The 24,089-nt window shown below is 36.8% G+C and overlaps 2 pseudogenes; one reads left to right on the top strand and one right to left on the bottom strand.

The window, feature by feature from the left end:
- Positions 1-781: 781 nt before the first annotated feature.
- Positions 782-5,831, bottom strand: LOC104877984 (valencene synthase-like; annotated as a pseudogene).
- LOC132253176 (valencene synthase-like) lies at positions 5,830-8,038 on the top strand (annotated as a pseudogene).
- The last annotated feature ends 16,051 nt before the right edge of the window (positions 8,039-24,089 follow it).

The raw sequence follows: 24,089 nt of genomic DNA, 5'->3' as shown, positions 1-24,089 counted from the left end.
TTTTAAGATTTAATGAAAAATCGAAACTCCAATAAATGATGAGTGATTTTGAAGAAATGTGGTCGTTTAACATGTGATTTGATGATAACCCTTTGATTATATTATAAACCATGGATGGGTTTTGTTGATAAAGGATATGATTGCAATGAAAACAGTGATTTAATGTGAGTTGAGTGTGAGCTTTGATTTAATATCCATGCACACAATAACATGATTTAACATCCATGCACACAATAACATGATTTAATAAACTTATAAACCCAATCAAAGGCCTCTTTTATTATCATTTCTCCTCTTCCAAATGAAAGAGAGGGTTGTGGCTAAGCTTACTCGTACAACTTGCATATATTCCTCTATGGTAGGTACATGTCCTTCATGGAACCATTATGCTTCGTCAAAGTAAGAGTCAACCTGAATTTTCATCTCACAAACATTCCTCAATGTTACGTACTTGTGCATATGCTTTAATTTTTTGCTTGATTCACCTACATAACTCAAACTTAACACATTTTTTCACGAGATCAGATTGAATATAAGTGTATTTAAGTTAAATTTATATTAACCTACGTAATCTATTGACTAAATAAGTTGTTTTATACTAACCTGTATAACACAAATTTAATCCGAATTGATCTAATTATAAGTTCAATCTATTTAATCTGATTATTTAAAATTTGATTTTGATAAATAAATCAAATGAGTTAAACAAGTTATATGGTGTATTATATGTCGAATAATTAGGTTATGCTTGGGTTTATGTTTTGAACCCAATTATTATCTGTATTATATTTAAGTTGATCTGTTTAGTCGAATGTCTGGCCACTACGGAACACCATCAAGTAAAAATGGCACTTACCGCTTCTTTTGCATAGTGGAAGCAATTTGCTTTTCCTTCTTTGTCCATCTCTTCCTCAATTTCTTTGTAGACATCTAAGAGTACCTGATAGATCACTTCCATGTATTCTGGCGGTTGACTGTTGCTTTCATCCCACCTGAGGATAAATGAACATCCAGGTCTTGATTAGGTTTAAATCAACGCAAGTACATATTTCAAAATTGTGGACAAAATCAAGGTGGATTATTTGCAGAGAAGAAACCTCTCAATCACTTCTGCAAAAAGCTTATGTTCTTCGAGTGTACCATATGCATCATACATGTCATCTATAGTGGATATTATGGAAAGTACTTCGGTCTTGAATATTGGGGCTCAGAAAACATAGCAAGCACAAAGAAGTAGCTTTCCACCAGTCTATCTCGAGCAAATGGTATCTTCATGCCAAGGTGTAACGACCCGCACCCAACCATGTAGATATTGTTCGCTTTAGGCCCAAGGGGGCCCTCACGGCTTTAAAACGCGTCTACTTGGTTAAGAGGAGCCTCTACATATATAGCGCCAGGAACTTGCTCCCCTATCCGATGTGGGACATTACAAATACCTCCCCATGCAGACACAACGTCCTCGTTGTGTCCCATGGGATTGCGGGGCCAAACAGACAGACACCCCTTACGGAGCCAAACAAACCCCCACACCGGGGTCGGGGATCGGCTCTGATACCATTTGTAACAACCCGCACCCAACCATGTAGATATTGTCCGTGAAGGCCCAAATTGTAATGTCCCACATCGGATAGGGGAGAATGTTCCTAACGCTATATATGGAGAGACTCCTCTTAACCAAGTAGACGCGTTTTAAAGCCGTGAGGGCCCCCTTGGGCCTAAAGCGGACAATATCTACATGGTTGGGTGCGGGTCGTTTCACAAGGTCTAGTTCTTTATGCCACCTAAAATAAATTAACATGGTTAGCAATAAGAGAAAGATTGCTCAGCTCTTCCTAGTGCAGTGACTGCACCAGGTTGAAGTCTAACTTCGCCAGCTTCAGCAAAGCTTTATCATGCGAAGCTTCATGTTGGTAGATGGATATAAACAACCTCGCCTCTAGTCTGTTCAAACCTTTCCTAACGGGCTGCTTCAGGGAATGAGTAACTTGTTCTGCAAGAGGATATTCTAAATGTTCTACGACCGACTCAAGGTGAGTGGTGGTAAAGACGAATGCTTCATCAAGTATTCCTTCTTCATGCACTCGGAGATGTGTGGCTTCATACAACCCTAGTATGCCTCTCACATCATTGATCAAAGATTCCTGGAAGCCCCCTTTTTCATCCTTGAACTTGTTGAATATATCTACATTTATTCACAGAAATATGATATAAAAGCGTTCCAGAATAAGATTGTGATGATGTTATTAAGATTTCATTTTACCTAATAGATGATAGTTCATCCCTTACCACATGACATATTGAATCCTTGTTGTCTTAGCAGTCAAAATTAAAGAGAAACATTGAATCAATCATCATCTTTATGATCAACATTATAATAGATATCATAGATATGTTGCAATGCTTCTTCTATCTCTCTTTCAAAGTGGTATGCCACCCCAAGCGGTTGAATTCGATTAAAATAGTTCAAATGTTGTGTGCGGGTTACCAGCAGCAGCCATTAGCCCTCTTCTCACTTCCTCTTTCAAATCTTCAGCCTGCTGCTCTTTATGGCCACGGGCTATCTGCATGTACAGCGAAATTGCATACACAAACTATTGTTTAGAAAAACATTGGATGGTTAAGATGTGTTATATGTGTATATATATATGTCAGAAATTACGTCATCAGCTAGAGTGTAGCTAACGAACCTCTCACCCCATATGCTAGGGCCAAAATCTGCCTTTGAAACCCGTAACCCCAATTTCTAGAGTGGGAGTTCTCCTAGGTTTCTTACCTATTATAGTTGGATAAGGCTTGTCTTTTGCTGAAAGGCAAAAGATATCTGAAAAAATAAGGCTTACATTATAATAGTGATGCAATTCTTCAATTTGGTTTAAGATAATAGTTCCAAAGTCTGTAGTCAATTTCAAGTAAATTGGTAACTATACGATTATTGTATCCACATATGCCTATAATAATGTGTTATTAACATTTGATATATAAAAAATAGTAACAACAACGATATATATAAAGAAGTTTGAGGAATACATTATATATGCAAGAGAATGAAATAGTAGAAGGCTTTGAGGAATTATCATTGTTGTAGCTAGGAAATATACATACAAGGGTGAGAAGGAAATAAATTGCTTTAGCTCAATTTTAATTATGGTGAGTTTGATAGTTATTTTAGAAAGTGTTTTTAATATTACTAACACTTAAAATTTTTTATATTTCAAATATTAGAAAGGTTATAAATGCTATCTAAAATTACTGTCAAACACACTCTTAATCAATTGAATTATGCTGATATAAATGAAGAGAAATAAACGGTGTTTCTATTTTATAGACCAAACAGTGGCTAAATGGTTATGTGAACATATACTAATAGTTAATATTGGTCCCTTGAATGTATAATTTGGTGGAAGGAAGACCAATTGCAATAGCTAGTCTTGCATTGTCATATTGGTCTCAAATGGCGAGCGGGTGATTTAGTTGGTTATGGAAATAGTTGTGTATGTGATATTTTATATCGGGTAGAGGAAAAAGTTCTCAATACTATATAAGTATCAATTTCTCTTAACTCTATAGATGCGTTTTAAAGTTATGAAAGTTTCTTTAGACTTAAAGTGGATAATAACTACATTGTTGGGTGTGAATAATTACAAATGGTATTAAAACTGATCTTCTACTCTAGTGTGAGGGTTTGTTTGATTCAATTGGAGGTGTTTGTCTAGTTGACCCTATAATTTTATGGGACATAATAAGGACATCGTGTCCCAAAGTGGACAATATTTATACGACTGGGTGTTGATCTATCAGTGCTCCTCAAGATGGTGAAGATCATGCAATGCATTGCTAGCTTGAAGCAAAATTCCGTGAGAACCTTTATTTCTTGGTGAGGGCTTGGTAAGAATATCCTATACATTTGATACTTGATTCAACGAACATATCATTTTCCATGTTGTAGTTGATTATACATTTTGATAATTGGTTCAATGAACTTCATCATTTTCCATGTTTTTGTCTATATATTATACATTTCATTATTGATTCAATGTTGTACAACTTTGATAATATAAGAAGACTAGTACCACTTTGCAGTGCCTCGTAGCATGCTATATGTGAGCGGATGTGAAGTTTGGGAAAAGTCCAAGGGAAAGGAATCAAAAGTCAAAACGGGAAGAAAAGTAAGCGAAAAGAAAGTGGGAAGGAAAATGAAATTAAATTCAGGGAATATGGAATTAGGATTGGAAAATTTTCCATTTTAATTAAAATCAAAATCCATTCTTTGAGGATTTGATTCTTTTCTTTCATGTTGTGATTTATGTATTCCAATTTTCATTTCGTTTTATACCATCAGTAGCTGCTCAATAATTTTATTTATTTTTTCTATCGGGGTTCTTTCATTTTTCAAAAGAATGAAAAAAGGTGTAAATATGATGTATTTTTCTTTTATTTTCTCTCCACTACTTAAAACCGATACAAGAAAAAAAAAACATCTTTAAATATAATTTTTTTTTAAATTGTATTTATTTTTATGAATTTTTTGAACTTTTTAAAAGTTTTTAATTAAGCAAATAGATTTCAAATAAAATAATGCTTAATATAAAATTTTATTAATTTTTAAAAATAATTTCAAAAAAAAAAAATCAATTCAATTAGTATTAAAATATCATATAACTCAAAACGGATAAAATTAACACTAGAAAATCACAACCCTAAGTTCATTCTAAATCCCTTTGCCAATTATTTTATATAATCATAATTTTGTGATTTTTTTCACTAGTTAAAAAATTTCAAATTAAACAAAATGTAAGACAATAAATTCACTAACCAGTTTAATAATTTTTAAAAATAATTTAAAATTCAAATAATGATTCAATAAATACCATAAATATATTAACAAAAATTGATATAAAATAACTTTATTTTTTTGTTTTACATAAAACTAAATTTTTGTGACTTTGTACACTTAAAAAATAAACTTCAAATCAAGCAAATCTCTATATTAAATTTAATGATAAGTTTAATGATTATATATAAAAATACCATTAAATGTTTCACTACAAAAGATTCATTACATGTATGAATACAATTTTACTATTTTTCTTGTACACAAAACAATATTTAAAGTAAGATATAATTAATGTTTTAAATTCTTTACTGAGTTCTTTTGATTTTTAAAAATAATTTGGAATTCAAAAAACTGGTTATAAAGATTAAAAAAAATAAATTATAGAATACTTAATTGAGTATTAAATATGTGCATATAATAAAAAAAAAACTTAGTTCATGTATAGGTTCAAAAATTAAACTTTATTTGTTTTTAAAATTTATTTAAGATAAAATAATATTAATAAATATGAATTAAATTATTATTATTAAATATTATTTATTTGTACTTACAAAATATTTTTTTTTAATAAGATTTGAATTAAATTCAATTTACATTACATAAGTTGACTTGATATGTTTTTTATAAAATAAAATAAAAACATTTTTAAAAATAATTTACCCAAATGAGTATTTTATTTTTTAGAAAGTGTATATAAAATCAACTTACAAAAGGAATCAAAATACTTCTTATAAAAGATTAATTGAAATCTCATCACTTGATAGTGATATTTCATTTCTATAGGAATAATTTTTTATTTGAGTGAAAACATGAGGGTGAAGGAGAAAAGGAATATGATGTTGATTTGTGTAAGCCAAACATTGCCTAATTGTAATCAACCATTTCCCATCTTATTCATTGCATAATTGTACGCCAAACATTACCGAAGATTGCAAGCTATCTTATTCATATATTGAGTGCTTGTGTACTGAGTTACAGTTCTCGTTACCAGCAACATGTCTACTGATTACTCAGCCTGTTCTCCAGCCCCAGATGCTAATCCAGAGACTAATCGCCGGGCTGCAAATTTTAACCCTAGCACGTGGGGCAATAGTTTCATCATGACCAACTCTCCTGATGATGAGGTAATTTTGTGATATATGAAGTTTGCACAACCATCTAAAGATTTTCTTAATTTTTGTTCTTGAAATTTATTGATGCAGATAACTCTTGCCCATAAAGAGCAACAGTTGGAAGATCTGAAGGAGGAAGTGAGAAGAGAGCTAAAGGCTGCAGCTGGTGACCCTTCAAAACAGCTGAAGTTTATCGATGCAGTTCAACGGCTTGGGGTGGCATACCACTTTGAAAAGGAGATTGAAGAAGCATTACAAAATACCTATGATAACTATCATTGCATTGATGACATAAAATGATGATCTCTATGATGTTGCACTTCGATTTCGACTACTAAGACAACAAGGCTTCAATATTTCATGTGGTAAGCCTCATGAATATCATGTATTATAAGGTGCTTGAATATCATCTAGCAAAGCTCACATATAACATTCTATGTTTTGGTGATGATTACAGATATATTCAACAGGTACACAGATGAAAAGGGAAGGTTCAAGGAGTCTTTGATCAATGATGCATGTGGCCTACTAGGCTTGTATGAAGCTGCACATCTCAGGGTGTGGGAAGAAGATATACTAGATGAAGCACTTGCTTTCACCACCACTCACCTCAAGTCTATGGTGGAACTTTTAGAATACCCTCTTGCAGCACAAGTCACTCATGCTTTATACCGGCCCATTAGGAAAGGCTTAGAGAGGCTAGAGGCAAGGCCTTACATGTCTATTTACCAAGATGAAGCTTCACATAGTAAAGCTTTACTGAAGCTTGCAAAGTTAGATTTCAACCTACTTCAGTCACTGTACAAGAAACAGCTAAGCAATATCTCGAGGTTAGTTTTCAAATCGTGTATGAACTCAAGTTCAAACAGTTTACTAGGTCCTTTATGTGAGTTAATGTATTTTCTCAGGTGGTGGAAAGACCTAGATTTTTCTTCGAAACTACCTTTTGGAAGAGATAGAGTGGTGGAATGCTACTTTTGGATAGCAACAGCTTGTTTTGAGCCCCAGTATTCATATGCTAGAAGAATACAGACCAAAATACTCGCTCTGATAACAATTATTGACGATATGTTTGATGCATATGGGACACTGGAAGAACTGGAGCTCTTTACAGAGGCAATTGGGAGGTTTGATATATGCAAAATTTACCCACATCCAATGATTTATTTTATTTTATTTTAATTTTTATATGTTTGAACTTTAAAAGGGAACTTGGTACTTGATTTTCAGGTGGGATGTTAACAGCATATATCAGCTTCCGGAATACATGAAGCCATGCTATCAGGCAGTCTTGGATGCCTACAAAGAAATTGAGCGGATGGAGAACAAAGAAGATCATATTGTGTTCACTATGCAAAAGAGGCAGTAAGGGTCTGAGTTCTATCTGTGCCCCTATAACATGTACTGCACACTAGAGTAATTATTTGTTGGCAATGGTTGAACATATTTCAGATGAAAAGGTCTGTTCGAGCTTACTTCAATGAAGCCAAATGGCTACATGAAGACTATGTACCTACGATAGAAGAGTACTTGAGTGTTGCACAAGTTACCTCTGAGGTCACCTTGTTCACTGTCATCTGCTTTGTTGGAATGGGAAGGATGGCAACCAAAGAGGTCTTTGAATGGGTGTGGAATGACCCAAAGATCGTCGGAGCTTCCTCCAAAATTATGAGGCTCATGGATGATATGGCTTCACACAAGGTACTATGTTATATTACATATCGCAAAGACAACGGGATCTTTATAAGAATTTAATTACCTTTTTGGTAAACATTTCCTGTTGGTTTTTGTGTAGTTTGAGCAAGAGAGAGGACATAGCGCATCAAGTGTTGAATGTTACATGAAGCAACATGGTGTCTCAGAGCAGCATGCATACCAAGAGCTTAACAAGCAAGTCGAGAATGCATGGAAAGATGTAAACCAGGGCTGCCTTAGACCTCCTGCTATTCCAATGCCTCTCCTTACACGGGTTCTTAATTTCGCACGCACCGGGGATTTCATGTACAAAGGCCGTGATGATAGGTTCACGAATGTTGGAGATGTGATGAAAGATAGTATTGCATCACTGTTCATAGACCCTGTGCCAATATGAGCCTGGAGATTTGCAATAGGCTTTCTGGCTTCTGTTTTATAATTAGCCCTTCTAGTTTGGGGTCTATGTTGGAGAGTATGATATACATATATATATTATGATATCAATGCTATACAAAATTCTCAACCATATTAAGGCAATGACAAAGTCACAGTGGGAAATGGTAAGAATCTGTTAATCACACATGTTGGATCCAAGACACTACATTCTCATCACCAAGCTTTTCATCTAAAAACCATCTATCACGTTCCTCAGCTTACCACAAACCTCATCAGTGTATGAAAGTTTTGTTCAGATAATCACATATTCATTGAATTCCATCCTACTTTCTTTTGTGTCAAGGACCAAGCCACCAAGAAGATTCTGATCCAAGGCACTATTGAACATGTGCTCTACAAATTTCCTAGCTCTTCTCTTCCACCATCATCTTCCTCCATGGCTCTCACTGCTTAGTCTACTGCTGACATCTCCCTATGGCACCAAAGGTGTTTTCCTAGCTCTTCTCTTCCACCATCATCTTCCTCCATGGCTCTCACTGCTTAGTCTACTGCTGACATCTCCCTATGGCACCAAAGGTGTGGTCACCCGACAGCTCCAATATTAAGACATATCCTAACCTCATGTAATGTTCCTTATTCTACAAACAAGTTCAATCAAATTTGTTGTGCTTGTCAGCTTGCTAAAAGTCACAAGCTACTGTTGTGGAAACTCCTGCCTTTCCTGCACCTCTTCAATATTCTTCCCTACCACCTCTATCTCCTAGTTCCAATTCCCTACCACCTGCCACTACATCATCTATCCAGTTTCTACCTCCTCTAATTCAGGATCCCTCTACTGCCTCCCCCACCTCTGCTCCACCCTTACCTTCCTTCCTCAATACTCATCCCATGGTAACCCGTTCAAGGCAGGCATCACAAAACCCAAGGCTCTTCTTGCATCTACTCCCACTAAACCCTACACTTTTCGACAGGATATTAAGGATCCTCAATGGCAACTGGCAATGGATGTTGAATATCAAGCTTTACTCCGTAATAACACTTGGTCTGTGGTTCATCTCCCTTATCATGGGAATATTATTGGATGCAAATGGGTGTTTCAATATTGATCGTCACAAGGCTTATCTTGTGGCCAAGGGTTTCACCCAAACTCAGGGAATTGACTATTTTGATACCTTCGATCAGCCCTATAGTGAAGTCGACCACCATTCTTATTGTTCTCACCCTTGCACTTTCATCCCAATGGTCCATTTGACAACTGAACATTCAAAACGCATTTCTAAGTGGTGACCTTCAGAACCAGGTCTTCATGCAACAACCCCTTGGCTTTGTTCATCCTCAACACCCATCTTACGTCTGCTATCTTCACAAAACCCTTTGTGGTCTTAAAAAAGCTCCAAGAGCTTGGTTCCACAAACTCAATACCTCTCTTACCACTTGGGGATTTGAATCTTCTTGCGCAGACACCTCTTTATTCTTCAAACATGCCACATCTGATGTTCTCATTCTTGTCTACGTTGATGACATCCTCGTCACTGGTAGTTGTGCCTCTCAGGTTACCTTTTTTATCTCTCAGCTCAGCTCCACCTTTGCTCTTCGTGACCTTGGTTCCCTTTACTATTTCTTTGGCATTGGGGTTACTCACAGTACTGATTCTCTTCATCTCTGCCAACAAAAGTATGTGCATGACCTACTCACTGATAACCAAACAGACTCTACCCAAACTGCTACCCGAACTGCCCCTCATTCTGTTGTAACTAAGCAACTGTGTAACCCAACTAAACAACTGTGTAACCTCTCCAAACCCACCCTAACTGATCACTGTACTGAGCCTATAAATACCGGTGTCAATGTAATCTTGAAATAACGAGAAATAATTCTCTTTTCTCTCTTCTGCATATTTTCTTCTCAGCTACACAAGCTTAGCTGTCATGGTATCAGAGCAAGCCCTGTCTTCCACTTGCACAGGCTCCCTTTTCTCATGCCATGCTTGCTGCCGCACCAGATCATCAAGATTCTTGGTTCTTTGACACTGGTGCAACTCACCACCTTAGTCATTCTGCTCAAACTCTCTCTTGTGTTCAGCCATATTCAGGTACTGATCAAGTCACAATTGGTGATGGCAATTCGTTACCCATTCTTAACACAGGTACCAAGTCATTCTTCTTCCCTTCCAAGACCTTTTCCTTAAATCAAGTTCTTCATGTACCTCATCTTTCCACCAATCTCATCAGTGTCTCCAAATTCTGCACAGATAATGCTGTTTTCTTTGAGTTTCATTCCTCCTGTTTCTTTGTCAAGGATCAGGTCACCAAGAAGATTCTTCTCAAGGGCTGGCTTAGGGACGGTCTGTATGAGTTCTCCTCCTCATCTCCTCCTCATGCGTTTGTGACCACAGGCTCATTTTCTGATGGTGCAATTTGGCATTCCCGTCTTGGACACCCAGCAGTTCCTATTCTTTCTAAGGCTTTAGCCTCTTGTAATCCTTCTGTTACATTACAGATTAATAAAATTGCTCCATGTATCATTTGTCCATTGGCTAAGTCTCATTCCTTACCTTATTCTTTGTCATCTTCTCATGCCTCTCACCCCTTAGCCCTCATTCACACTGACTTGTGGGGACCTGCTCCTTCTACCTCTATAACAGGAGCCCGTTACTTTCTTATTTTTATTGATGACTATTCCAGGCATACCTGGATTTATTTCCTTTCCACCAAGGACCAGGCTCTCCAATCTTTTATTACCTTCCGCAAGATGGTAGAAAACCAGTTACAAACCACCATCAAATGCATTCAGTCTGAAAATGGTGGAGAATTCTTGGCCTTCAAACCTTACCTTGAAGCTCATGGTATTCTTCATCAGTTTTCATGTCCTCATACACCTCAGCAAAATGGAAGAGCAGAGAGGAAAATTAGACATCTTGTTGAAACCGGTCTTGCTCTTATGGCTCAAAGTTTCTTACCCTCCAAATATTGGACATATGCTTTTCAAACAGCAGTATATCTTATTAATCTTCTACCAGCCAAACTTCTCCATTTTCAGTCACCCACTCAAACCCTTTTTCATAAACTTCCCAACTATCATCATCTCCGAGTCTTCGGTTGCCTGTGTTTCCCATCCTTACGTCCTTATACACAACATAAACTCTGCTATCGCTCCACTGCTTGTGTCTTTCTTGGATATGCACCAGCTCATAAAGGTTACTTATGTCTTGATGTCTCCACTAATCGTATCTACATTTCCAGAAATGTGATCTTCCATGAATCCTCTTTTACATTTCAGTCTTCATCTCCTCCATCTTCACCCTCTCCAGACCTCCCGTCTTCTACACATGCCTTAATCAATTCACCCAGCTTGTCTGCCCCTTCATCACCAGCTGTGTCCTCCCCTATCATCACTTCTGATTCTATCCCTCCACTAATTCCGGTCCCCTTTGCCACCTCCTCTCCAGCTGCTCCTTCACCACCTCCTTTACCTCTCAACACTCATCCCATGGTGACCTGAGCAAAATCTGGCATTCATAAGAAACGAAGCTTTATTGTGCAGCACACAACAGAACCTCGCACTTACAGTCAAGCCTCTAAAAATGACTCTTGGGTTCAGGCCATGAACAGTGAATATCAAGCTCTTCTTCGCAACAACACCTAGAGTTTGGTTCCTCCACCTTCATCTGCTCACATTGTTGGCTGCCGTTGGATCTACAAGCTCAAATATCGCCCTGATGGATCCATTGACAGACACAAAGCTCGTTTAGTTGCCCAGGGATTCACCCAAACTCCGGGGATAGACTACTTTGACACATTCAGTCCAGTTGTGAAGCCTTGCACCATTCGACTTATCCTTGCTTTGGCAGTCTCCTTTCAATGGTCAGTTCGGCAATTGGATGTGGAGAATGCTTTCCTTAATGGAGATCTGGAAGAAGAGGTTTTTATGACTCAGCCTCAGGGTTTTGTCAATCCCACCTATCCTACATATGTTTGCAAATTACACAAAGCATTGTATGGCCTCAAACAAGCTCCTAGAGCTTGGTTTCAAAAGCTTCGGATTGCCTTGCTTGACTATGGTTTCCAATCTTCTCGTGCAGACACTTCTCTCTTCATCTTTCACACTGCAACTGATATTCTCATTCTACTGGTATACGTAGATGATATCCTGGTCACTGGTAGTAATCCCACGTTGGTTTCTCACTTCATCTCCTACCTCAGGACTAAGTTTGCACTTCGGGATCTTGGACCTTTGTCATATTTTTTGGGTATTCAAGCTCAACAACTTGGCTCTGTCTTGCATCTTAATCAGCATAAATATATTGCTGATCTTCTCAACCGCACTCAGATGGAGACTTCGAAACCAGCTCCCACTCCAGGACGTCTCGGTCGTACCCTCTCTCAATCTGATGGTGTGTCTCTGTCGGATCCATCAGAATATCGTCGTACCGTAGGAGCCTTACAATATGTCACTCTCACCAGGCCCGACATTGCGTTCGCCGTGAACAAAGCTTGCCAATTCATGGCAAAGCCTTCTGATGTTCATTGGATGGCTGTTAAAAGAATTCTACGGTATTTAAAAGGCACCATCCATCTTGGTCTTCACTTCCAACCTGCTGCTTCAATGGAGCTTCAAGGATACAGTGATGCTGACTGGGCATCTTGTCCAGATGATCGTCGAAGCACCAGCGGCTACTGTGTATTCCTAGGCTCGAATCTCATCTCATGGTCCTCTTCTAAACAACGACTTGTCTCCAAAAGCAGTGCTGAATCCGAATATAGAGGGTTGGTATCCCTCACGGCGGAGTTGGTGTGGATTCAATCCTTACTTCAAGAGCTCTGCTTGCCTACCTCTCCACCTATACTATGGTGTGACAACCAAAGTGCAGCTCATCTTGCTGCTAATCCGGTCTTTCACTCCCGTTCCAAACATATCGAATTAGATTTACACTTCATCAGAGAAAAGGTGTTACGCCAAGAACTTCAAATCTGCTATGTTCCCTCCGGTGATCAGCTTGCAGATATTTTCACAAAGCACCTTCCTATTACACAATTTTGTAACCTCCGTAGCAAGCTCACAGTCACCTACCCGCCTCTGAGCTTGAGGGGGGATGATAACCAAACAGACTCTACCCAAACTGCTACCCGAACTGCCCCTCATTCTGTTGTAACTAAGCAACTGTGTAACCCAACTAAACAACTGTGTAACCTCTCCAAACCCACCCTAACTGATCACTGTACTGAGCCTATAAATACCGGTGTCAATGTAATCTTGAAATAACGAGAAATAATTCTCTTTTCTCTCTTCTGCATATTTTCTTCTCAGCTACACAAGCTTAGCTGTCACTCACTCGTACTGCCATAACTGATACTAAACTTGTTCTTACACTGGGTTCCTTGGCTTGGCCAAGCCTCTCTCTCTCACTGATGGTGATCTACTTCATATCGCAACATTGTTGGCGCATTACAGTATGTTACTGTTACACGTCCAAACCTTTCTTTTGCTGTTAACAAGGTATGCCAGTTTATGGCTTCCCAACGACCACCCACTAGCTGGTTGTCAATAATATAAAAAGTAATTCAAAATAAAATGAAAATATAGATTTAAAATAAAAATAAATAAATTAAACATTAATAATTAAAATTTTAAAAAAAGATAAATATTTTTTTTTAAAAAAAGTTTTCAAAAAAATCTCAGATATTTTCAGATATATCAGCGATATATCCGATATATTCGTCGATATATTTCCAATATTTTAATAGGCTTCTTCTACTGTTTCGCGCGTCACTTCACGTTTAATTTTTTTTGTCAATTTATCGGTTCTAAACCGAAATATCGACGATATTTCGATGATCTTTTCGATATTTTTTCGATGTTCCTCCCATTCGATAATCGATGTTCAATATCCTTTCGGGGTTGTCCGATACCCGATATATCGATGAAATATCATTGATAAAAACCGATTTTTCAATCCATGCTTAATAGTGGGTTTCCCTTTTGGCCTCTATTCTTTTTCTTTTTTAAAAAAGAATCCTTTCCGATTCTGTGGCCTTGAGTGAGCACTATGTATTTCAACTATTTTGACATGTTCAAAATAAATTACTAAGAATTTAAAGGGAATTTGTTCGACAAGTACTTTTTTTTTAAACATATTTATTTATACCTTGTTTAGTTTAGATTGCATTATTTTATGTAAATAATTTATTGGGTTTATGTAAATAATTTATTGGGTATGGTAATTATTTTTATAAATGGCTAAGTAGATTTAATTTTAAATATTAATTTATTGAGCAGGAAAATTATTTATTAAAACATGGTTTAACAACTATGCGATGGACCTAACTTATTAAACAAAATAAACCAATACTATATTATTATAGCTTAAATTATTTTTTAATGGTAGCAATGTTGAAAAACCTAACCTAATGAGAAAATAGTAATTAATTAACATAATTTTATATTGACTTGTAAAATTGGGCCAACATATAAATATATTGATGGTAACAAGAAGACCTACGTTGATAATGAATCATCAATATTAGTCTATGTTGTCAACTTTGGAATATTAATATATGTATATGATTTTAACAGGATGTTGTCATTATATCTTTTAGATATATATATATATATATATATATATATATATATATATATATATGACATCTCAATTAATTACGCTAACCCTCATTATCAATATAAGTCAACGTAACCAAATCCTTCTTCCTTGTAGTGAATGTTAGTTCTCATATATGGAGGTAGGTATGGATGGTCCAATTATCTTAAATTTCGTGTATCTTTATTTTATGATTTGTTTTATATTTTTATTATTTTGTCAATATAATCGTTTTCATGATTAGGAATTAGAGAAAAGTTTGTAGAAGATTTTTCCAAATTTGAAAATAACTATGTAAGAAATTCAACTTAAACACGTTTCTTTGTGGAAGAGTTGCATTGGCAAGGAAATTAGATACTTGTCTTTGCATTGGCAAGGAAATGCTACACACATTCATTGAACAATCTTAGGCCCATTTTTCCAAGCAGCCTAGCACGTTGATTGAATTAAACCCCTATGGATTGATATTGATTGGATCCATTACCCGTCATGCATTCAATCCCAAAGCGTTGATTATTCAAACTCTATGAAATATAGGTTTCGCTGAGTGGAGGAGTTCAAATACATTAAATTGATATTTTAAGTAAATATAATGCGGAAAATGAAACCTACTAGATCGATAATGACCACTAGCTGGCTGTCAAGAATATAAAAAGTAGTTAAAAATAAAATGAAAATATAGATTCAAAATAAAAAATAAATTAAAAATAAATAATTAAAAATTTAAAAAAGAATAAATATTTTTTAAAAAAAAATTTCAAAAAAATTGCTGATATTTTAAGATATATAGGCAATATATCCGATATATTTGTCTATATATCCGATATATTCGTCGATATATCGTTGATATATTTTCGATATTTTGACAGACTTTCTCTATTGCTCCGCGCGTCGCTTCACACAATTTTTTCTTTGAACTATTGGTTCCAAATCAAAATATTAATGATATTTCAACGATTTTCTTAATATTTTCCAATATTCCTCCCGTTCGATAATCGATGCTCAATATCCTTTCGGGACCGTCCTATATCCAATATATCGATAAAATATCACCAATAAAAACCAAAATTTCAATCCATGCTTAATAGTGAGTTTCCTTTTGTTTGGCCTTCGTTTTTTTTTTTTTTAAAAAAAAAAAAAATCCTTTTCGGTTCCATGGCCTTGAGTGAGTACTATGTATTTCAACTATTTTGACACGTTCAAAATAAATTACTAAGAATTTAAAGGGAATTTGTTCGACAAGTACTTTTTTTTTTAAACATATTTATTTATACATTGTTTAGATTAGGTTGCATTTTTTTATGTAAATAATTTATTGGGTATTTGGGAATTATTTTTATAAATGGCTAAGTAGATTCAATTTTAAATATTAATTTATTGAGCATGAAAATTATTTATTAAAATATGGTTTAACAACAATGCGATGGAATCGACTTGTTAAACAAAATAAACTAATACTATATTATTTTAGCTTAAATTATTTCTTAATGGTAATAATGTTGAAAAACAAATATCAATAAAAACTAACCTTAATGAGAAAATAGTAATTAACATAATTTATATTGACTTGTAAAATTGGGTCAACATATAAACATAATTTTATATGCATAAAGTTATAATTAAACTTCGTAAAATTTCAAGGTAGATTGGAAGTAAATTTTTTTGTTACTTGAAATGTTTACAACTTCTTCCTTGTAGTGATGTTATTTGTAATAGAACTTCCCTGCACAATCGTTTCCATGACTGGGATTGAATTAGAGAAAATTTTGTGGAAGATTTTTCCAAATTTGGAAAAATCGCATGTAGAAGAGTTGCATTGGCAAGGAAATCTACACACTCATTGAACAGTCTATGCCCACTTTTCCAATCAGCCTAGCACGTTTTTTTTAATTGAATAACCACGGATTGATATTGATTGGATCCATTATCAGTCATTCAATCCTAAAGCATTCATTTGTCAAACTCCATGAAATATAGGTTTGGCCGAGTGGACATTTCAATACTAAACTTGTCCAAATACATTAATTAAATTGATATTTTTAGTAAATATGATGCGCAAAATGAAACCCACCAGGTCGATAACGACCACATTACAAACTGATCTGCAGGGTAGTTAGGGCAATCCCTCAAAATTCATAAAAAAAGAAAAAAAAAAAGTGAAGCAAATAGAATCAAATAGTAGTTCTTATGTTATTTTTTCAAAAAATAGTTATCGAGTCTGGAAATGGGTATTTTTCATTTACTTGAAGCAGATTGAGGATCTGAAAAATGAATTGAAAATGGAATTATACGTAGTGTTGACTATAAGAATTTCAGTGGATTCAAAAAGCCCCAATTTATACCTTAGCCGCCCCTAATAGTTTCGGCTCTTGCTTCATAAATTTAGCCAAGGGACTCGTGAAAAAACTTTTTCTTTCACGTCATCAATCCCTTTCATACACTACTTTCAACGTTATTATTTTACATTATCTTCAACAATAGAACATTTAGAATATCCTCTTGCGGAACAAGTTGCTCATGCACTAAAGCAGCCCATTAGAAAAGGTTTAGAGAGGCTAGAGGCAAGGTGGTATATGTCTATCTACCAGGATGAAACTTCGCATGACACAACTTTACTAAAGCTGGCCAAGTTAGATTTCAATCTAGTGCAGTCCCTACACAAGGAGGAGCTAAGCAATATTGCTAGGTTTGCTTTCAAATCACTAGCAGATATACCTAGTCACCTTCTCATTTTACCATGAGCTAATTGTTTTAATGAATTTTAGGTGGTGGAAAGAATTAGACTTTGCTACAAAGCTACCTTTTGCGAGAGATAGATTGGTGGAAGGCTACTTTTGGATACTTGGGGTGTACTTTGAGCCTCAATATGTCCGGGCTAGACGAATTCTAACCAAAACAATTTCCATGACATCCATTATAGATGATATATATGACGCATATGGCACATTTGAAGAACTCGAGCTCTTCACCGAGGCCATTGAGAGGTTTGATTGATGCAAATTACCAACCTTCATCATTTATACTGTATGTGATACTTAAATCAAGCCTGGTTTTATTTTCAGGTGGGATATTAATAGCATAGATCACCTTCCAGAATACATGAAACACTGCTATGTGGCACTCTTAGATGTGTACAAAGAAATTGAGGAAGAGATGGAGAAAAAAGGAAACCAATATCGGGTTCAATATGCGATAGAAGCGGTAGGACATTCTGCATCGACTTTGTTTTGTATAGTAACATATCGTAAGGATATAGATGTAACCTGATTGAATGTTTGACAGATGAAAAACCTAGTTAGAGCTTATTTTCATGAGGCTAAATGGTTCCATGAAGGACGCATACCAACAATGGAAGAGTATATGAGGATAGCACTGGTAACCTCAGGTTACTACATGCTTACAACCATTCTTTCATTGGTATGGGAGAAATTGTAACAAAGGAGGCCTTTGATTGGGTGATCAGTGACCCTAAGATTATCACAGCATCAGCTGTAATTTGTAGGCTCATGGATGACATCAGTTCACATAAGGTATTGTGAATATAGTATTACTTGTTAAGCTATAATTTGACCTTGACCTTAAAGCTCAATCAATTAAACATATTTACTGTACTCTTCTTCTTAAACTATATATGCAGTTTGAGCAAAAGAGAGGGCATGTTGCCTCAGGCATTGAATGTTACATGAAGCAATATGGTGCCTCTGAGGAAGAGGTATACGATGAGTGTGGACCCGCATTTTTCACGTGCGTCCCCACTCGATCAGCGAGACTCGCTTTTTATTTATGAAAAATTAATTTTAAAAAAAAGTTGGAGTCGCCACTTATTTTATTTTTATTTTAAAGGGAAAATAAAACAAGAAAGAAAAACCCTAAAAAAGTGACTCCATAATTTTTGGAAAAAGCATGTCTTTGAAAAACCCGAGTCTAAGTCCGGGGATCAGGTTACCTATTGGGAAGGTACCTTTAAAAGGTAGCACCCCTCTAAGCCCTCTAAAGGTCTCTACTAACAAAGTTAAGGGAAGTGTGGCCATTAATCAGTTAATTATGGATACCTAAGTAGGCTAGGTGATTTCAAATATTGCATGCCTAAAGAGAAAACAAACCATAAGAGAGAGTCGAAGTGCGTACCTAAATGGCTTCTCAAGCGCTATCATGAAACATAAGAGATTAGTTTGGAAATATGACACAACATTTGTTTTATCTAAGCAAATCAAGCATATATCAAAACACCCAAAAATCACATCATGTATGGATATAGTCATCAATAACGCATGTGTCCATGGAATTCTCAAAAATAGGTGTGAAGGAGCGTACCTGGATGGCGAGCTAAAACGCTACTATGGGAAACAAGATTGCTTAATAATAGGTGCATAATAATCTCACGTATCTCAAAGAGAAAGCACAATTAATCAAATGTCAAACAAACACTATTGAAGAGGATATCATGAATGTCGGGCCCCCACCAAAGCCCTAATTAATTTCGCACGAGTTGATTCCATAAATTCCATGACTTGGAATTATGGAGTTTGTTCGTGCTTGAGAAAATCGGAAAAATCAAGAAAATGGTTGAAAATAAAAATAAATAATAAAATAAAAAAAATAGTGAAAACTTGTGCCAGAAGGAAAATGGCAGCAAAAGGGTGTTGAAATCTGGATTTTATTGCCTAGAGAAGGTCTAAAGATGATTCTCTAAAATCAGGATTATTTGGATGAAAACGATTTTGAAAACACAATTCAAAACACGTAAAATCATGAGGAAAACAAGAGGGGTGAGAAGGGAAGAGAGTAGTGTGCACCGAACTGGTCATGGCGAGTGGGGTTTGGGGGTTTGGCTGTGACTGCGTTGCTGGTGGTTATAGGCGCTGCTGTCATTTTCTCTGAATTTTTCCCTCTACTCTCTCGTATGCATTTAAGTGCTTTACATCACTGTGTTCTTGAGCTTTTCCCCATTTCTTCTTATACCTTGACCTGCCACCTCTGCTGGTGTGTTCTGTTGAACTAAGTAAACTTGCTGGCGCGTTCTGTTGAACTGAGTGACACTATGTCTGCTCTCAAATTTAAATCCTTTAACCTTATCCATCAATAGGGATGCCTGAATTTCAGGAGCCCGCAACTCATTCGGCAATGCTGAGGGAAATGGCGTTGTAAATGTTGCTTGAGGAGAAGGCTGCTGTGGAGGATGTTTTATTATATCCTTGCTGACATATTGACATGGCGTGAGATGATACACCAGCAATTTGAGTAGTTTGTGGTCAGCCCAATTGAGGTTGCTTTCAAACTTTCGCTACAAAAAAAGAAGATCGAAGATGACGAAACCCATGTGAATCGCTCTACGGTTCTGGCAGCGAATGAGGATTGGACATGCAGATTCTGGAGACAGTGACTTGAAGCTTCTTGCGAATCTGTAGCAAGTTTAATCAGACCACTCTTGAGGGCAACTTCTTTCTTCAAACAAAGTCATGCATTCCAGAGTACGCAGCTTTCCTCTTTCTGAAGTACAGAGCATGCCTAAGATCTATGTTTGGGGGCAAAATGTTTTCGTAATCTGCATGGGATTGCGCTTTATTGCTTACAAAAACATCATTGAATCTCACCGTTCCAGAATGGCACATAAACAGTAGCGGACTTTGATGTTATCTTCATTCAGCTGTTAAGTGACCATCATTAGTCTTGTTTCTATCTTTTAGAACATATACAGGGATGTGCCTTAGGAAGTCCTGCATTGCTTGCATCTCGCTTGACCTTTTGCTCAATAATTCAACCTGAGTACGGGGTTGAGACATCTGGGTTGCAAAGGTGACTATGGACTGTACATTCGCTTGTTTCTCTTCCCACTATTTTCTGAATCAAATTACCTGCTGCTGTATCTATTGAAGCTGTAGCCTCATCTAACAATCTCTCAAAAGGCATAAATATCAGATTCTTCAACTATGCTATTCTCAGATCACCTCAGCAGTATAAGGGGTTCTATGCATTTAGGAACCATCAGCAATGCTTGGATTTTTGGGATATTATACAGAACAAAGCAAAGTTGTGCGACATTTCCCTTTGATTATGAAGATGAAGTCGAAGATGGCAAAATTTTGTAAAGACTTTCAAGGGGATTCCCTCCACGTTTGTCATCAAAGATGCTTTTTGACGAATTTCCCATAGTCAACTTGATTAAGGCAACAAGAACAACTTTTTGCTTACTCTATGATGCAGTATTAAGCATGTCAAACAATGAGTGAGCCACCTGCTTAGCTGACTTAAAATCTCTGATATTCTCAACATCGAGAGGCTCAAGTGAAGCTCTACTGAATATAACATTTCTTGACTCCAAATGTAACACAGTTATCAGTTGATTCACGGAATTGATTGATGCTTCGCAATGAAGAAAATCAGGACTGCTAAATAGTATTTTCAACAATTCAGACACTATGGCCTTAGAAGGGTCTTGAGGGCTTAAAGACAAGTACTTGGTTAGAGCACCCAATGCTCCAGCTTCAGCCATGATCAGTTTGTTCGCATCAGACATTAGTTCAAGGGGTTTGGCACCTTCCCTCACATGCATCTCAGAATGAGCTTTCATACACTCCCAGTAGAAATAGTTTCAGAATCTGCATTTATTATAGTGGCTTTAGTTTCGATGTCGTCTTTTGAGAGAGTCATTTTCTACCAAAATCACAATCTAAGCAATCGTCAAGCATTAGGTTGGAATTTCCGTCACAAATGAATTTCTTGTTAGCATCATTAGTAATCTTCAGCAATCAAGCTCACTGAATCGTCTCCTGAGTACCCATGACAGAAGAAAGCTGATCATTCATGGCACCCAAGACTGAGCCATGGTGATAACTATTTAAAGTAGTGTTTGAATTAGCTGATCCGTCAAGACTTTGATGGGATGATACATTCCTGATGGGTTAAGTGTCATCAGTTGACATGGTACTATTGCTTACAAAAAATTATGAGCCCAGGTTCTTCTTCCTGCTATTGTCCAATTCTGTAGGAGTAATCTGGTCTTTTCCAGTTTATTAAGCTCCATCATGCCTGCCTCAAGAAGGGCCTTTGGCGTATATGTCAGTAAGTTCAAGTCTGGACAGTGTCCTAGTAAACAGATGCCTTCCCTGATCTCTATCAGTATGCATCCTCTGATTAGGATTGATTTCTGGACTGATCTGATCAAAGATCCTCGAACTGTTTAAAGTCCCATGATTCTTTTGGCTTTGAGAGTCTTCTCTGGTTTTCCGTGCTCAAGTAATCAAGCAAATTGTCCCACATGAATAGAAGATGCCACAAGTTTAGCAGTGCATTTTTCATCAGTATTCAAATCAAACATTGGAATTTTCTGTAGGTTGGCGGAATTGTTGGCAATTTCGACATCATATATTGCAGCAAGGCCGAAATTCTGACTTACACTTCTAAGTGTTCCAGAGAACTTAGTCATGTCTGCCTCCTATGTCATCTCTTGATAAATCTGGTTCTCTTCAAATGCTTCCGAAGGTTGAAATTAGTACCCTTGTTCGTCTCAAGGAAACAAACCGAGAGGTTTGGACAGTAGGATCTGCACTTTCTCCACAGAACTGGAGCACCTTTTCAGAAGTCCCTTCTTTGGTCTCAGCAAAAGACTTTAGAGCTTCAACAAGAAAAGTAAGAAACTCTTTGGCCAGATGCAATCGTCTTGCTGTGGTCTTTTTGCATTTGAAAACATGTCCTGGAGTAAAGCTTCTCTGGTCAAATCAGGTCTTCGTCCAAAAAGCTCTTGTACAGGGCATTCGAGAATTCAACTGCTTCAAGTCTCTTTAGTATATAACAATCAGCCGAGGCTAAAAATAAAATAAAATTGCATCACCTGATGTTCCTTTCCCCAAGGTTAAGATCTCCAGATTCCTTAAAGAAGACATTGCTGTCATAACCAGCGAGTGAATTGAAGGAGCACCAAAAAAATATTCACTTCAGTGGCATTCGGATATCTACGACACATATCCTCAAACTGTTCTTCAGATATGTTCTGATTTTCGAGATTCAGACACCTCCAGAAGTCTTCATGAGAACTACCAGCTCGCCACTACTTACAGACTGTAGCAGCTCGACGAAGATTAATATAGTCCAAGAAAAGGAAACCATGTGCAATAAGTCATCTGTACGATCCATCCGAACTTCTAAATGTTCCATTTTTGAAGTACTAAATCCATCTCCTTCTTTGTCTCTCCCACTGGCAGTGCAGCTATGGACAGATAGTTTGATGCACTAGGCTTATCATCCTTCATAAGAGTTGCCATCAATTTACCCCGTTGGGTTCTCATCCCAATAGTAGTCACAAGCATTTTGCAAGACCCATCCTGAATTTTAGTTCTGAACAAGGGAAAAAGGATTCTCAGAATTCACATGAACCGTCTCACTTTCTCCTGTCAAACTGAACTCATTTATCGACAAAGAAAAATCCCAAAACAAAAAGTCTATCAGCTGGGACCTGATCTCCAATGGAAAGATGAACAATATCACCTAGAATTAGATCATATACTGATATCTTTTGCCTCTGTCCACTTCTAGTAACTTGAGCTGTCTTTTTCTTCTCTGTGTCCAAATCTTTGAACTGCAAAGATTGTCTATAATCACTTATAGCGGTGACACATACAACAAGCAGAACACTTGCAACGATTCCAAGTCCATTTTGTGCACCCTTTGGCCATCCCTTCATCATTATACTAATAAGAAAAGACACAAAGGCACAAATAGCAAGTATCATAATGGTCATACCATGGAGGACTTCCCACACAAAAAACCCAGAAACCAAGGACTTTGGTTTAAGTGAATTCATTAATTCCATAAATTTCCTTTCTTTTATTCAACAGATCATCAGCCATAGGAATACCATCGGTGGTTGACGTGGAGAGCTTCTCTGCAATACCCTGAACCTTACCATGAATTTTAAGCCTTTTAGTCATGACTTTCCACAATTGATCCCAACTCATCAGCACAAATTTGAAAACCTGCAGCTGTTACTTCCTCAGGTGCAATGTAGTCACTGGACAAACCATGAATAAACTGAAGTGCGGCCTGTGAAACTAGAACTGCTACTCTAAACTTCTCCTCATTGGAACGTCGAATAGTTTGAGCTTCGAATCACTTGCTGAGATTAGCAGTGAAACGGGACCTTCGCTTAGGTTTTTAACAACCCAGCGAAGCTTTCTCCGTGTGAGCTTTAGGTGGACTTGAAGCCTGAGCTTCCAGAATTGCTTGGTTAGCTGTCTCATAATAACCAGCTGAGCAGCAGAGCTTTGCATATTGAAGCCAGCAATCACCAACTTGAGCACCAAGACCGCTTGCACCAAGAACCAATCTTTGTAAAGCCAGAAGTGACTCTCTTGCCCAAAGGGATGGCTGTGTAAATCTGAGCTGATCTCCCCAATTTTCCATCATTTTTGTGAATCTCAGATCAGCCAAATCGATTGATTTCAGCAACAGCTAGAAGAGC

The sequence above is a fragment of the Vitis vinifera genome, chromosome 18 (assembly GCF_030704535.1).
Source record: "Vitis vinifera cultivar Pinot Noir 40024 chromosome 18, ASM3070453v1".
NCBI lineage: Eukaryota > Viridiplantae > Streptophyta > Magnoliopsida > Vitales > Vitaceae > Vitis > Vitis vinifera.
Note: the sequence above shows the minus strand (reverse complement) of the source record. Positions and strands in the feature narration are given on the sequence as shown.